The 17,308-nt window shown below is 42.8% G+C and overlaps 1 protein-coding gene across 10 annotated transcripts in view; it reads right to left on the minus strand.

The window, feature by feature from the left end:
- The window catches only part of LOC119021212 (band 4.1-like protein 1), an 82,241-nt gene extending 75,521 nt beyond the window's left edge, over positions 1 to 6,720 (minus strand). For 3 of the 10 annotated variants that reach the window (XM_037101336.1, XM_037101334.1, XM_037101337.1), the window contains exons 1-2: positions 6,528 to 6,719; positions 6,061 to 6,200 (exon numbers count right to left, since the gene is read on the minus strand). The gene's annotated coding sequence lies outside the window, so the exon portion shown is untranslated. Of the gene's footprint in view, positions 1 to 6,060; positions 6,201 to 6,527 lie in introns of all 10 variants that reach the window. The other 7 variants (XM_037101333.1, XM_037101332.1, XM_037101339.1 and 4 more) reach the window with 5 other exon arrangements.
- Positions 6,721 to 17,308: the final 10,588 nt, after the last annotated feature.

Here is a 17,308-nt window from a genome sequence, read left to right on the forward strand (position 1 = left end):
GTTTTATGTGTGTAAGTAGCTTAGGGAAGTGCAACAAAAATGTCATTATACGATTGCCTTATCCCTGTCACAATGTTCTGATACCCAAGTCCACGATGAAATGTGGGCTCATATCAGGACAACGATACAACATGCACCTTCATCATGTGTGCAAATCAACTCTGAATCTTCCTCAGTAGCTGGAGCAGTAAGCAGGGTATTTCTTTTCTCCAACTTTAATACTTCCTAATCCTCTTTTTAGATCTTGTTTGTTGTCTTTATGAATACTTTGCGCGAAGCTCGACCTCGGCACAAACTACTTTCTCTCAGTTATTTATTTAGTTTTTTTGTAGAGCATGCAGAAAGTGGCGCATCAGGGAAACGAACCCAGATCAACAATGGAATCAGCCTTTCTTCGCAACTGTTGAATGGAAATGCTCTAATCAATGACTGCCAAGTGTGAAGTGGCCAAAGAAAACAATGACTGCTGGCTCGCTTTGTTGGAAGAGGCCAAAAAAAAAAAAAAAAAAAAAAAAAAGCTGGAGAAAATAACTTTCACCGCAGACCACAGTGACGGCAAAATAAACAGCCTGAAAAGAAGTGGCAACTGTTCCCTTTCCCCCACATGAAGCAGCGCTGCCTGAAATATGGATTGTGCTTTACTGTTGGGAGGCAAAGATGAGCGGCATTATGGGTACGGCTGCACCAGATCAAAGCCAGACAACAACATGATAAGTCTCATCCTTGGGAGGCAGGGGATTTGTTCAAAGAAAGGGGGAGTCGAGAGGGAGCAAGGGAGACAAGGCGTAGGTATGCAAAGGAAGGGGGGGGAGAAAGAATAAAATGGAGAACCTGCTGACTCACTGCAATCACCGGGCTGAGGCGAGCTGAGCTGCTGCTGCCGCTGCTCGGGGTAGAGCTCGCCGCCTCCCCTTCAGAAGGACAAAGTGATGCTTCCCATCAGCCGCGGAGGGCTACACGGCTGAGGGTGGGAAATAGAATGGAGAAATAAAACTGTCGTACGGCATGAAATAGCTTCTCTTTCTCTCCTCTCACATCCGAGCGCAGACAGAATGATGCAATCTGAGGAAGGCAATAAATGGCCCATAGCTGTGTGAGTAAAAGGCAAAGCTAAAAATAAAGCCCCGATCCGACAGACAACAACAGGACTGCGACTGGCTCGGGGAGAGACCCTCCATAGAAGGAGCAAGAGGGATTTGGCTACTGTAAATAACTGCGGACAGTGTTAGCTGGAAACCCCTGGACACACCATTACAGATAACCCAGTGAAACAATATGATGTCCAAGTCTGCACTGTAACAAGATTTAGACAGGACTGCAGAGAGGGTGCAGCATCCTGATGGGGCTTAATTCAATTCCCATAAAACAAAAGCACAGAGCACAGTGTGATTACTGTTGGTGGAGATTCAGCTCCGCTAATGTTGTATTATCCTCTTTTGGCTTTTCCCAAACAAAGCTTATAAAAGAGCATGTAAAACAGAGATCTGGGTCAAAGATTGTGCATATCGGGTAAACAAACACAAAGCTGCAGAGAGCTGTACCACAGTACTGCTGCTATTACAGCTGTATCAGCTAACAATCAATAACACAGTTGTCAGGTATAAGGTAGTGTGTGGTGTGTAAACAGTGTTTTTGTTTGCATACGGAAAGCTGTAATTGTTTATTTGGACGAAGAATTCTACATTTGAATCTGCAATATGTGAGAATTGTTATTCAGAGAATAATCAACAGCATGTGAAGAAAAAAACATAGTCTCTATATCGTGTTGCAGAGTTATATACTGAAGTTAGCATGCTAACCTGCTAGCCATGGCCTGCCCTGCCTCATAATAACACTGTCTGTCCACCCAGTCCTGGCCTTCAAAACGTCCCCATTCCAGAGATCCAACACACCACATGGCTGAGCTAACTAGCTAATGGCAGCTACAGTTAGCAGCCGTTAGCAGTTATCGGTTTGGACTATGAATTTGACAGGTGGTCAATTGTTACATATTGCACTTTCAAGATAAGATAAGATAAATCAAGGTGAGACAGAACTTTGTTAATCCTGTAGGAAATTCTTGTGCCAGAGATTGCTCCAAGTAACTGCACAGTGCAACCAGTAACAGCCAGTTACTAACAGTGCACCACCCAAGGTATTGCTTAAGGTCTAAACGTTTTCTCCGACATGTTGTGCCTGCCCTCCACTTATTTTTCGCACAATAGTTAAGTTAACCTCTCAGCTGTGTACTGTGTCCTGTGGCTCTGGAGAAGCTTTCTAAAGTCAGAGTAAATAGCCCTAATCACTGGAGTGGCACTTTGGCAGGCCCAGTGTTTACTGGTGGTAACAGCTGAGGTGTTTTCACAAAACAGGTTCCTTTTGCGTGCATGTGTCTCTACCACTAAAGGCGAAAACACAGGCTGAGAGGGTTGATTTGTGGGGAAATGTTTAGATAAAGAAGACTAAAGAACTAAAGAAGGGGTTTGACTATGTGGTTCACTACTGTGTGATCGTTGTTTCTCAAAACATGTGCCTGCGCCAGCTTTGGGCTTACGTATCCAGTCTTGCACATGCATGCACTGTTTCCTGCGAATCCCCCTGTGCCTGGGTATGCAATCTGAATGCTGCGCAGGAAAGGCGGACTCCGCCATTATCAGTGAAAATAACTTTAGAGCAAAGCAATGACAGAATGCACAATGGATGGTTATTACCATAAATATAAATAGTATCAGAACGGGGGCGGATACACTGACAGTCTGAGAGATAACAACTGGATTTCAGTTAAGTTTAGGGTAAGCGTTGGGGTTACGCATGTGGCTGTAGTAGATGAAATCAGGGTTGAGTTTAATTATGTTATGCTGATTTGAATAACGGGCCTCACGAGTATAAACACATAAATGCATGTGTATGCGTCCCTGTGTGATTGGTCACTGTTGCTCAGCAGGCAGGAAGAGACATGACCACACTCACCAAACTATAAAAACATTGCGGCGGGTCAAAGAACGTTCAGCCGGGCCAACAGCAATGACAGCACAAGTGCAGCACAGCACTCACTCACATAATGACCTGCCGCGTGCCTTGGCGTCATCATCGGTAACATGAAGGTGACCCCACACAGTCACACAGCGCTCCATGCCAGTGTCAGGAGCTTCAGCGTATACAAAATACACTGTGACTCCAGTGAAACGGCCACCTGAAAATCTCCTCATACAGAGGAGACACTACCCGCTCACCTGTTCCCATGGAGAAGTGCATTAGAAATGGCAGAGTTAACTTGCAAGTGCGAGGGATGATTGTCTTTAACGAGAAACAGCGTAGAAGAGAGGGCTGCTTCGGCCTCATTGGATGCCTCATACATGCTCATTTGAATTGCAAATGGTGGCAGGCAGCATGCTGGGCTGTGAAATCCCAGCAGCACCCTCAGGCATCCGAACCCACAAACAACACCGGCATGTACGCACGACAGTAGTAGCGAGACTCTGTGCGCATACACACTAAAATTAAAAGCCACGCAGGATATTTGAGTTCGACTCGCTTGGATGTGTCTGAACCCTGTGCGATTGCGGTGGAGAAACTGTCCCCGGCGCCGAGGTGAGGTAATGGCTCCCTGGCAGTTAGAGGGGGCATAAAAAGCATCAGGTGCTCAGAGGGAGGCTGGCTGGCAGGCTGACACAGCAGGCACAGGAGTGTGTCCGATGCTAACAACATGGGTGCTGTGTGACAGCAGGTGCGCTAGCTGAGGCTGACAGCGTGTGTGGCCTGGATGAGGAGCGTGACCAAGTATCACAGGCCCACCTGTACAGCAACAGGGAGCAAGCCACGGCACTGCAGAGGAACTGAGCGGCACTCGGTGTGACTTGCACAAATGCAAGGACATGGCAAGGCAACACAGGAGGAAATGTTGGGGATGCATGACAGGATTTTTTTTTTCAGCTGATGAAGACAGGCAATGATTTCTGTGCTTCGGCATTGTATTGCCCTTCTGTCTGAAACACTCAGCTCCGATCTCTTCAAGGCCTCTGATTGGTCAGCTCCAACACACCTGAGCAAGTACAACTAACAACACAACAGCTGCGCCAAATTAATTCATACATGCCAAACCAGGCAGAAATGATGCAAATGCGTAACACGGTGATGAAGTGTGATGTCACAAAGTCGTGGAATTAAAGGCCATACTACTGATGATGCGTTTCAGGAGCAGCATTTTCTGTGGGAGATAAGAGCTCCCATTGACGCGGACTTTGATCTTTTCAACTTTCGAGACCTTTTTCATGCACGAGAACTGAAGTAATGGAAAAAGAGCAAAGAGCATGGTGGGTCTGCTTTAAGACAATGAAAGCGACGTTGCTTCATGTTATCGGCTCTATTTACTGACTAGAAGTTCACCTATACCAATTAAGAGCAGATAACGTAATTAACTAGTGTTGGGGTGATCATTTCATGGTCTGATATTTATCGTGCATGACACAATAAGCCATATTGAAAGTGAAAGAAAAGACCTTGGAGGCAAAACACTATCCTGGAAATGTTATTTTGCAATGCTAGTTTATTACAATAGACTCAAGGGCGGTGTACAAGACACAGACACATAAATTAGAGCCGATATTTCTGTTGGCTTTGATCATGACCCAGCACATATGTCATCTGATATGCCCCGAAATAAAAGCACATTTTGAGAATCTAGGAAATACAGGAAAAGGTGCCTGGGATCATTTTGTGTCAATAGACTCCAGGTTTACTGTTTCAGTCCCCAAAATGTATTTTGGAAAATCACGTTTATTGTTAAACTGTTGAATATCCAGCCTACATTACATGTCTTTGTCAGAACTGTTTAGAGGGATCTTCACAATAAATGTGTGTGTATCGCCTGATATATATTGCTATGGGATATTGGCATCGGCCACCAAAAAAAAATCTATTTTCAGTCAGGCTCTAGCAGGACAACGTAAGTCCAAGCAGAGCATCCTGAAGGTGAAGCCAGCCCGTGCAGCGCTGAAACATTCCTCTTCAGTACTGTACGTAATTCCACAAAACCAGTGAAGGCCAGGGGGGGCAAAGGTGAGCCCATTCCCATACATGGACTTGCCCGAGCTCGCCTCCCCTCTGAGGTCTCCACAGCATTCAGCTGCAGCCTCTATTGTACACCATTTCCACATATTATCACACCGCCAGTGACAAATTGGGGGGAAAAAAACTGCCAACTCCAAATTCATTGTAAGTTGTGTTTTTTAAAAAAGCAGTTCTCAACCACTCTGTGTGGGCAAACCAGAGGGCGGTGATGAGAGCCTGACAATGGCAAAGCACTCCTCGGGCCCTCGGTGTGAACGTGCATCTGTCAGTGTGGCTGTTGCATAATAATTAGTGATGGGTGTGTTGGAGACTACTCTTGACGGAGCCAACTGCAGTTCCTGTTCGCCCTGACAGGCTGAGACACAAACTAGCAAAAGCAGACAAACAGCTGATCTGCGAAGCCAGGCGCAACAACTTTGAAGGGGCACGCAACAAAAATGTAAAAAAATAAATAAATAAATAAATACAAATTTAAAAATCCTCAACGTGAGTGAGGAGCTGCCCGGAACATCCTGTGTGAGGTGTCCGTCCGGGCAGCAGAGGAGGGGTCTGACCGCAGGTCTGCAGGGTGGGTGTCAACACTGACTGGGCCAGTGGGCACAAAACGACGCTACAACTCGCTCCTGCCTCATTCCCCGCTGTACAGTCACATCCATCCCCCTGGTGGAGGAGGAGGAGGAGGAGGAGGAGGAGGAGGAGGAGGACGGCGAGCAGGCGGGCAAAGTCCGTGCGCGTTATGAAATGATGGTGCCTCATAACAGCTGCAGCTTTCATAAAAGCAATTTCACCGCAGCAGCCAAAAGCACAAAGAGAATATAATAAGCCACCGCAGTCACTGGCGAATTACGCGTAAGAGAGGAAAAAAACAGAGAGAGCGAGAAAAGGAGGAAAATGTCGCAAACGTTAAAGCCCGACATTCAACAAATCGTTTAACACAGCCGAGCCCGTGCTTTTAACGATACGAGCAACCCAGCAGGGCAAAAAAAAAAAAACATGAATATTTCAACATACCCTCCTGTCAGACAGACATCCAGAGGAGGACCATAGATGGTGCGCACCGGGGGAGGTCAATCCTGCTCCTGCCGCCGAGCCGCGTTTATTCCCCGGGTTTAGGGAAAGGGAGTGTGTCGGTGTTTTGCCGGTGAGAAGCCCTAATGAGAGAAGGAGGAGGAGGAGAGAGAAAGAGGGAGGGACACTGTCAGATGCAGGGAGGCAGGAGGGAGGAAGACACACACACACACGCAGAATGAGACGCACGCACACAGTCAGGCAGTGTGTTGAGGCGGAATGCGTAAAACAACGCTTGTGTCATTCCTGCAAAAAAAAAGAAAGAAAGACAGGATAACCCCTTCTGTCAACAAGTAGTCAGATCTCAATAAACACGCCAACAAGGTGACATGCTGTTTGCACAGCAGCTGCTTTCATTTAAGTGTCAGAGGTGTTGTAACGAGGGAGGCAACAGATAGAGACAGACGCACCATTAAAACACATTTGGATTGTTGGTTCTCAAGTGGAGACGCTTCTCTTCAGATCAGCTCTCTGGCTCTTACTGAAATATTTAAAGCCCCGGCGCCACATCAGAGGGGCCGCTGTAATTTCTCGCAGTGTCGTCAGGATGACACAACCCCTCTGATCTCATCACTACACACACAGCCTTTAACTCCCGTCACCTTTGCATACAGAGGTGATGGAATTTGTCAGCGCAAAGGGCAGCGCGCCCTCACTGGTAAACACAAATACTAATGGGAGCTGGTGGGATGGGTGTCATTTCCCCCCCACTGTGCCCACTGCGAATTAACGAGGTATCATTTTGAAAGGCAAGCTGAGTTTGATGCAATTAATCACTTCTGAGGGCGTGATGTTGCTGATTGATTAATCACCGTCAGTCTCGTTAAACACAGCTCCAAGAATGCTAGAGTGTTTTAACATGAGCCCACATACAATACATACAAGCTCACTGGACTTGTACTTATAACCAACAGTCTGCTATTTTGACTGAAGATGAAATAGAATAAAAATGGACACACAGTGGATGGTTGAAATAAAATAATAATACAAGGATGAAAACTGATGTTGCAGTCTCTATTATTCTTTTATCCCACACATTCCTCTTCCTTGTCAAAATCCAGCACCTACATCACCCACAATGCAACTCATCCTCCAACAGATTTGTCAGATTCTGCTGTTATAGAAAGGCTAAGACCTTCCCCTTGAGGTGGACCACATGGTTGTGAATGCTTTTGAAAGAGGAATAAATAAAGTCACAGTTTGACAAAATGATAAAGTGTTGGGCTATGAAAGATAATTAAATAGGTCCTACTTTAGTATTTTTAGTTGCAATGCTGAAGTTGGTGTTTGAGACTGAAGAGTAATTTGTTTGTCACTATCTCTACAACAAACTGTGACTTCCTTGACTTGCAAAACTGTCTTTTAAATTGACAAACATCCTAAATGTAATCTGCGGCACAACCGTGTCCCATGTGGTACCGGAAGGGGCGGGACATCGCCTCCTTATACTGGTATCAATCTTTTTCACGCATGCAGCAGTTCTCCCACGGACCTGCAAACAGAGCTTGATGTGTAAAAATCAGTGGAATTCTCCTTTAAAAGATGATCTTGACGCCCAGTCTTAAACTATGGTTCCAACTCGATCATGATTTCAGGCAGAGATTTTATATAGTGCAGTCTGATATTGCCATGTTGGTGTTAGTATCGCTCCAGGAGCCATCATAGCAATTGACCAATTACATTCTTGCATTGTCACAGCTCCGAGATTCAGAGGAAAAGACTAAAAGAATATGCACATGGGAGAAGTTATACTTTGAGACAGGTTAGAAATTATGAAAGGCTCTATTTTAACCCAAACCATCTTTGTGTTTTTCAGCTGATTGCTTTGGTTTTACATCCCATAGCGTTACTGTTTTGGTGTCGTTTCCAGACGCAGAGAGCATTTGTCTATGGCGAAAAAACTTCAGTAAACCCTCTGTACATTAGCTGCTCAGCACCAGGCAGAGTTAGCAGCTAGCTGTTGAACATAGTGGAATATTTAGTCACTAAGGGGCCAGATAATAACAGGGGGCTAGCATCTTATATATGCCCACAAACAGGTTTATCTGGTCATGTTTTATTACTCTTTATAACTTCGGATCTAAAGCCAGATGACAAATTAAAGAAAGGAACAGCATCCAGTGTTTCAGTCAGCATTTCTGTGGCCTCGGGGTTGAGATTTATATATCGCAACATCTCCACTCTGTTCCATTACAGCTGGGTTCAACTGTAGGTGTTAATTTTGCCTGTTGAATTTGTCTCTTGACTGTGAAAGCCACAGCATATGATTCACAACACTTTCACACTCATTAAACCACTCAGTGAGCTCACTTGCTCTGTATGGGAGCATCTGCAACGTCATGTTTCTTCATTCATTTATTTAGGTTTGACAATGGTTGTATATATATATATATATATATAAATATATATATATATATATATATATATATATATATATATATATATATATATATATATATATATATATATACATATATATATATAGGGCTGCATCATCATTAAGACTTTTTCACTGGCAAAGTTGCCTACAGGAAATGGTGTTTGAGAATCTAATAGACAAAAACATAAAATATAGAAAATGAAAATCTCATTATGAAAGTATACAGGTTTCTGCTTTATGGGTGTCAAGGGCCACTTGTGTTTTACTCGGAGTGTGACGTCTGTGTTACCGGTGGCACTGCTGCCTCAAGGACATACATTGCAATTTAAAGCCAATGGATGTGTAAGCACAATGCATCTTGTTACATAAGCCAACAAAATGAATGCACTCTGAATGAAAAGTGTTCACCTTTTGATATATGCTTGAAACCTCTTTTTTTATAAACATAGGATTTTTTACATTTTGTATTTACAAATCATAACTACATTACATCTCATCATCTCTGTCATCGGCAGCAGGAAACATCAGTGCAGGTGACTCTAAATGAGAAGCTGGAGCTGTAAAGTGACGATGCGCAGTCATAAGGACAGTCACAAACACATGGACAATAAATAATTGCACAGAGATCAGTAATGATGCATATTCATAGAGAATCAGGCATTAAAATCTAAATGCGTTGATGCTGGGTGCCAGTCCTCTGGTCGCAGTTTAATCGTCTAAACAGCCTGAGTAAGCACAGAGACATGACTCAGTGCAGCTTGTTCACCGTCAGCCAGCGGCTCTAACTTCTCCTCGGGAAGCATCCCGGATGCTGTTTGAAATGTGTGTGCTGTGATTATATATTTATATCATTTACACCCTGCTCTAGAGCTCATGATTTATGGGGAGGCTTGTAAAAATGTTATCTAAACATGAATGCTGCTTAATATTCCCAACACAATATACTTACAGTTAGGTTACTCTGCATATAAGCATACTCTGCAGCACACCTTGTTAAGTCAGTATTTATTCTACCAAGTTAAAGCCATTTGAGTTGTGTTTTTACATGATTAACAATATTAAAGGGGCAATAAGTAAACTTTCTAATTCAAAAATGAACTAAGATCATCGATAAAATGTAAAAGAAATTACAGAGAAGTTAGCATGCTAACCACCTAGCCCCAGCCTGTCCTGCCCTTATGCTCCTGTGCTAAAGCTATCATGACCAACACACATAAAACCAAGCTTCCAGTCCAAACTGTTAGCTGCATGGCTAATTGAACTAACTAGCTCACGGCATAAACCATTAGAGGCAGTATACTTTGAATGGGGATTTGACAGGTGGCCAGTTCTTACATGTTACATATATATTCATTTCGATGTCCTCTTCTTTGAGCTAACGCAGTATATGCCTGTATATGCCTGTAGCTAACTCTCCTGCCTCAAACAACCCCTTGAGCAATGAATCAAGTATTTGGAATTGAAGGTAGGTAAATTATTCTGATAGCATAAAGGCAACATTGCAAAGATAAGATAAGATCAGATAAGAAATTCCTTCATTGGTCCAGCATGAGTTTATTACGTTCAGTTTTACCTAGCAACAATTATTAATATATCAACTTACCACTCAATCAGACATTTAACAATAAAGCCAATAAGAGATAAAGATAAGATAAAAACAGGCTACACAAATCTAAAAAAAAAAATCTAAATATTATCCAAATCAAAGGTGAAATGTTATTTCATGAAACAGTGTGTGTCCAGCGCACACACGGATGTGAACTGACTCACACATACATACGCTGCCTCTATGTGTGAGAGTCTCTATCAAAAGGCCAGCAAAAAAAAAACCATTGAGAATATTGCGCAAAACCAAAATACTGCGCATATTTTACATGCCATTATGAATTCTGCTCTTGGCCATTTGGATGCCTTTCAGTATAATAAAAGCTGGAACAAATGTTTCTGTGATCTACATTTCCAGTAGGAGCTCTTAACCATCATACATAAGCGAGTGGTGCTGCCTGTCACAGTTATCCTTCTGGTAACGTCAATACAGTAGATTTCTGCAGTACAGTGCATAGACGTCAACACTGTTGTCTCTATTCCTCTGTTGATCATTCAGGTTCATTTATTGAATGTTTTTAACAAAAAATCTGACCATATCTTGCAAATTCCCTCTTTAAAAGGAAACTTAACGCTCTTGTTTTAGCTGACTTCCAGGTGCAACTTCTCACTGCCGGGTGTGGCGTGCACATGCTTTTACTACACCCATCAAACATGTCAGTGAAATGCTGCTTTTCAGCCTTCCCTTAAGTAGCCTGTTACAGTCAAAACATTTCCAAGTCAAACACACAAATGTCCAGTATTTCTGTCACAGCTTCACTCGTATTATTGTGAAAGTCTTGTATGCAGCAGTTAGGCTATGATGAAATACTAAAATGCCACTGAAACCCACATAATATGAAGTATTTGGCGATCAACAGTAGACAGGGAGGCGCACCACACCCACTACTGCGTTTAATTAAGGCTGTAGTGTATACTAGTCTGTTTTTGACTCCATGGAAGCAGGAGTTCTTTGGCTCCGGGCGAACGCTCAGTTGGCAGGATGGTGGAAGCACTGCGGACAAAAGAGAAAAACAGCTGAAACCACACAAAACACATCATCTACCTTTAATCCATCTGCCTCTGCCTCTGTTTGGGCTCACCAAAGTTAGAGCGGATAGATAATCTACGGGAGACCCTTCAGACGGGCTTTCAGAACGCTACTGGCATCTGCGCTGAGCTGCTGGTTGCTAATCAAAGACAAGAGGCATATTTCATGTGAAGCAGTGACGCCGCGTGTTTCCTGGGATGCTTTCGAGTAGGACAGAACATCATCATTATTTTATCTTCTCCGCTCTCACCTGCGCAGTTTTCTATCCCACCACGCGCCTGGTGGGAGGCAGGAAAACACAAGTAGGTAGTCCACCACATGACTAACACAAAGAGACAGATGCTCGCATTCAGGCTGATGGGCACTGCAGAGTCAAGAGTGCCTAAAATAAACTCCCTGAAAATTGCCATTAACTTCTGCAGGGGCGGAAAAGAGAACACATGACAGGTAGAGCTCTGGCTTGAGATCCTTTCCGTTGAAATACACTTTCAACTCCTATTTCATGTATGGAATCAGTTCCTGTGTTAGGGTAGCAAAGGCTGACGGATCTTATCAAATCTATCTTCTATCTATCTTTCTTGTTGAGCCTGCAGTAGTATGCTTTACATCCTCCAGCCAGCGTAATGAGATGGTGACAGCTTGGTTCGCTACGGAAGGGGTTAAAATCGACAACTGCGCCCAGCATTTGAGAAAAAGTAAATACTTCTGTCCAAAAATGTCCCCCAGCTCGACACAAGTCCAAAACATATGACTGTTTGTGCCCATGGTAACGCCAGCATCTTCAGCAATACTCATCTACTCTTGAAAAGAGTTTTAACAATATGCTGCTGGTAGTAGCCATGCTTGGTGAATATTGATGAGGAATGAAGAACCGCCAAATATTTGTTTGCCAACTTTCTCTTCTTAGTAAGGAAATGCAGCTATGTGGCTTGTCTCTGTTGTCTCCAACCAATGATCAGGCATTCCAGCTGTTCAGACAAGTCAAAGAAAGATTACATCAGATTTCCCTAATAACTTACTTTATCAGTCTGAATACTGCCTGTCAGTCAGTGTTGCATGAGTAGGACCAACAGCTGGACCGAAGGTGACCATGCTAAGGTCACCAAAATGGATGGGAACATGGGCACAGAAAAGACATACCATATAACATACAATACATCATACACCTGTTAGATTAAAACATAGTGACGGCTGAAAATGTCTTGTGTGTGCTGAATAACCACACGGAATATTCCAGCATCCCCTGAAGCTAGCACCGATTTGTGCCACAGTCAGCTCTGTCCCCAGCTAGTTAGCAGGCTAGCAAGGCAACATTAGCAGCACTGCGGGGTCAAGGCTCCAAAGCTAAAGACGATTAGTGACTGTGTCTGTTTGCTTTGTTTAATTAAAGCATCAGTTAGTTGGTTGACTAAGAATTATTTTGACACTGCTGTTGCTCTAGCTAACAGAAGCTAACTGGCTAAATCTGGTGGCAGATGATGGACTTGTTGCTAAAAAAGCAGGATGTATGTGTATGTTTTGAAATATAAATATCCAACCAAATTAATTGTCATGAAATTAATTTATCATGAAAATGATTTTTATGTTTTTATTTAGTCTAGTTTACAAATTACCTTTTAATTTTGCTATTTTACAAAATTTATTAATGTGATGATTTATTTAATGGCTTTATTTCACAATGAAGAGTGAAGCAAGCTGGGGATCTGTCTGAAATGTTCTTACTCTCTCTGTAGTCTTACCTCTGTGCTTTTATGACACTATTTGGAGAAGACAAAAATAAAAAGAACAAAAGTTAAATTAACTTGACAGGCTGTGAAATTTTTACCTTCTCATAAGTCAACACTTTTCACTACCCCCGAGGGCAAACTTGATTCTCTTTTATCAGGCGTCCACGCAGGTCAGGAATCAAATCTGGGTCCTTCCCTCTGTGCACCTTCCTACTGGGCCAGCATGTCCTGGAATATCCTCATTATCACAGCGAATTAACTCCACTTGAACAGGAACTATTCAGTTCTGCAGACTATCAATAAAAGAGATGTGTTTTGGATGTCACCTGTGAAAAAATACCCCCTCCCCCTTTTATTTATTATCCTCACTGCTACCATTTAGTGCTTAGTCCATCTGTTTATGTAAAACGGTCACATCCCATACAATTTTCCTCCCTGTGTGACAAAGTCTGGCATGAAATGATAAAATGAGCCCGTCCAAGTGATTTACAGTGTTTTTGAAAAGACTCAGAGGAGAGCTGCAGCATCCTGTCTCGTCACTGCTGATCACCCGCCCCCCCCCGCTATCTGTTGGCCAGGAACATGGCTATTTCCTTCTCTTCATTTGTTCCATCACCGCATGACCTTTTGTGCGGCGGTGGAGGGTACCGTGGCTAAAACACAAATTCAAAAGGTTAAATTTAAACTGCCGTCTCGTTATGTGAAAACAATGAAGAAAAACAGACAAGCAATGAACGAGACTACGGGGTCAACACTTTTAGTTTGCGAGAGGTTATTTCATGGTTGTTTTCATGCCTTGCACAGGTTTGAAGGCTTTCAAATGCAACAAGAAGAAGGTGACACTCGTACTCTGACAGTATAATTGATGGCGTAACATTAGAACAAATGAGTTTCTTTTTTTCTTTTAGCCCTTCAAGGAAACCCCATCTGATGAGACTGATAACATTACACAGCAGATCCTCTGTGTTTCATAGATAATAACATGACCTTCAAGACATTTCACGAACATTTTAAAAGCAAATGTAATTTTGTAGGAAATCTTCATTTGACCTTGGCAGGAATTGCTTGAAAAAATGTCTTCCATCTTTGCTCATTTACCCACACAACCTTAAGATCCCCAGGTGTTGCTTTCTTGCTGCATTTTCAGTTCTGTGCCATCTGTAGCCTCACCCAAGACCTATCTGTGCAGCATCAGGGGTCAGAGGGGAACTCGCCTGTCATGCTCCACCATGCATGTGCGTCTGGACAGGTCTGATGATTGCAGGCGGCAGCACAGCTCCCTCGCAGCTGCACAGGAAACCAGCCGTGGCATCCTGAACCTCGCGACCCCTGAAACCACATATGGCCATCACAACAATAATAACAACAGCCTGCTGACACCACTCTCTGCGGACAGCACGAGACGCCAAAACAAAAATGATCTCCACAGTATGTCACATTTATGAGTAAGAGAGGGCGATTTGGAGGAAAAGCGGAGCAACGCAACCAGCTTTGGATCGGTGTGATTTCTACTGTCATAAAACAGCCAACAGGTAACATATTTTTCACACCCCAGAAAAACAAACAAAAAATCGCAACCAACATAGAAGATGGACATGCTGCAGCAATGAAAAACAACTATGAAAAACACATCACACATAAAAGCTCAAATAATACACTAGTAGTTCAAATAACTTGGTGACCAACACTGTTGGTTTTTTAAGTCCCACAGTAATAATAAGAAAAGGAACTTCCTGTACATATTTTAAACCCAGCAAAACAATGAAAAGAGTCAAAAGGAAAAGCAAGTATTACAGGGGTAATTTACAAATGTGAATATGATAATAAAAGAATGAATAAAAGCAGAATTTAAAAAAGCATAGAAGCATTGAGATCGAGGAACAAAAGCAGCTTTATAGCAGTGTGTTTTAGGAGTGGTTTAAAACAGTTTGCCCATAAGGCGAGAGCAGCCTGGAGATATACGAGGGGGCCAACCCAGAAAAGCGATTATAAGGAAAATCAAAATAGATCGACGTGTAGCCAACGTAAAAGGAGCCAAAAAGGGAGTTACATGGCCATATTTAGTGGAACCAGTTAAGAGCCAAGCTGCAGCATTTCTGAGGCTTTTGGTCGAGATGTGCAGGGGGAGCTGCAATAGTTTAGAGGGGATTAGTTATGGTAAATGCTTGAACCCAACATGTATTGTCCATTCTTGATTGTGTCATAGTCCAATGCAAACTTTTCCTGCAACATGCATTAAGGAACTTGTTAAACAGATCTGGTAATCACAAAAAAATCACAATCAAATGCAGATTTCATATCATTTGGATGTGTATTAGGAAGATTAAGAGTCCAAAAATGAATCCCTGTGGAACACCCTCAGTGATCTCTCCAGGATTTCACATGCTACCATTACTCTCTATTCACATACATTGGTAAGAATTAAAAGTCCAGTGGATTCACATTAATGATAATATTTTCATTAGTGTATAGTTTCATGGTGTATTAGTAATGACCTAAAACTACAAATCATTGTGATTTCAGATTATTTTCCATGTTTCTACAGCTGCCCAAAATTGGACAGACCAAACACAAGCTCCAGACAAACCAGCTACCGACTAGGCCACCATACCTACAAACTTCCAATTTATTTGTGTAAATGCAAAGTTATATTAACACTAAAATGTTGCATGAATAAAGCCGTTCACTGTTTAGTTTTGTTTGTAAGATGTATTCGGCATGACATAACACGGGACAAAAAGAATCTGCATAATGTGGATGAACAGCACAGTGTTCTCTGCTGACAGTGTCTGCATGCATGGGTCGCTGCTACTGCTCAGCTTGTACACTGGAGGATGCTGTCAACTCTGTGTGTAGGCATGCTGTGAGGCTGATGTGTAAATATAAGCGGTCTGATGATTCATGTATCCACACACACACACACTGACAATAAAAAATCACGGTTATATTTTTCTGCTGCACAAAAGCTTAAATGAACGGTGTGTCCTTCCACACTACTAAGTACTTCCTCTCTGTGTTTGCTCCCACAGAGGCTGACTCATATTAAGTATTCAGCCTTGATGTTGTGTGTAATAAACGTCATAATTATCCTCATATTTAATGTTTATTAGTAGCTTTCTCATTTGACTCTTAGTCAGGCACAAGCTCGATTAATGCATCTGAAGCGAGGGGGCGAAGGCAATGTATTACCTGAAAAACAATTTTATTCATGAAGTCTTGCCATGATGAGGCACTCACTGTTGCTGTTGTTACTGTTGGCACTCACAAGTTTCAGCTCCATTCCCTAATTTCACTTCAAAATACTTTCATACGACCATATAGTAATTTTGATTAGAGCCTATATTCATTTTCTTTTTGGATTATATTAAAAGAGTACTCCACTGAATTAGTACTGCACTCCTATAATTTTAACAGATCATAATTATTGCAGCAGAGTTACTGTCTTTATTGTCTATGCCACACATGCTTCTTCCTTGACAAAACCTTGCCCCTACATTACCCACAATGCATCTCATCCACTGACAGTACAGTTAGAGATTCCAGTCTCTTATGGTAGTGGTGGCTAATGTAGTCTTGAGTCATTAGCCTTGAGCAGGGATGAGGAGCTACAGCCCCAGCTGAATCCCCGCCTCCCACAGCTGCATGTCGAAGTGTCCTTGAGCAAGATACTGAACCCCAAATTGTTCCCGATGAGCGGTTGGCACCTTTCATGGCAGCCATCAGCATATGAATGTGTGAATGTGACAAGTGCTGTAAAGCGCTTTGAGTAGACAGTCGACTGGGAAAGCGCTATAGAAATGCAAGTCCATTTACCATTAACTATTTAGAGCTACAGAGCCACGACAGCTTCTGCAACACAGATTGGTTTTCCTTTTCTCAATTTTCAAGCTGGTAGTCGTCGGCCCCTAGCAATTCTTATTCAAGTGATATCAGCTGAGGCATGATAGACGCCATAAACATAGCATCTGACAGTTTTATTACCATATAGAGTTGTTATGGAGGGCTTGTAGGCTAACAGTTGCACAATTTACGTATCCATCAGAAATGTGTCACAACACGCCTCATTTCGAGGTCAACCACTGGCCCCATTCCAGACCTGAACTCTGGTTGCCTGAGTGAAAGTCCACCCATCCTCCTTCCAACAATTACTGTCTGGCTAATTTATCTACGTTTATCCGTTATTTAATTGCCCACTGCTGGTACTGCATCTTCAGGCACGTATTTTTCGCGTCAAGGCAAGGCAAACCGTCACCTTCACATACTGACCTCTAGTGGAGCGGTGGGTGTATTACATGCGTTGGCATGAGACTGGTCTGGAGTGGAGGCAGCATTCGTCGTCCTTTATGCACTCTGTTTTTGCTTTGTTTTTTGCTCTGCAGCCCCTGGAGCATGACCCTATGTTGATTCATCACTGTGAATCCTTTTTCACATGACACTTTCACAGCATTC

This window comes from Acanthopagrus latus, chromosome 6 (genome assembly GCF_904848185.1).
Source record: "Acanthopagrus latus isolate v.2019 chromosome 6, fAcaLat1.1, whole genome shotgun sequence".
Classification (NCBI taxonomy): Eukaryota; Metazoa; Chordata; class Actinopteri; order Spariformes; family Sparidae; genus Acanthopagrus; species Acanthopagrus latus.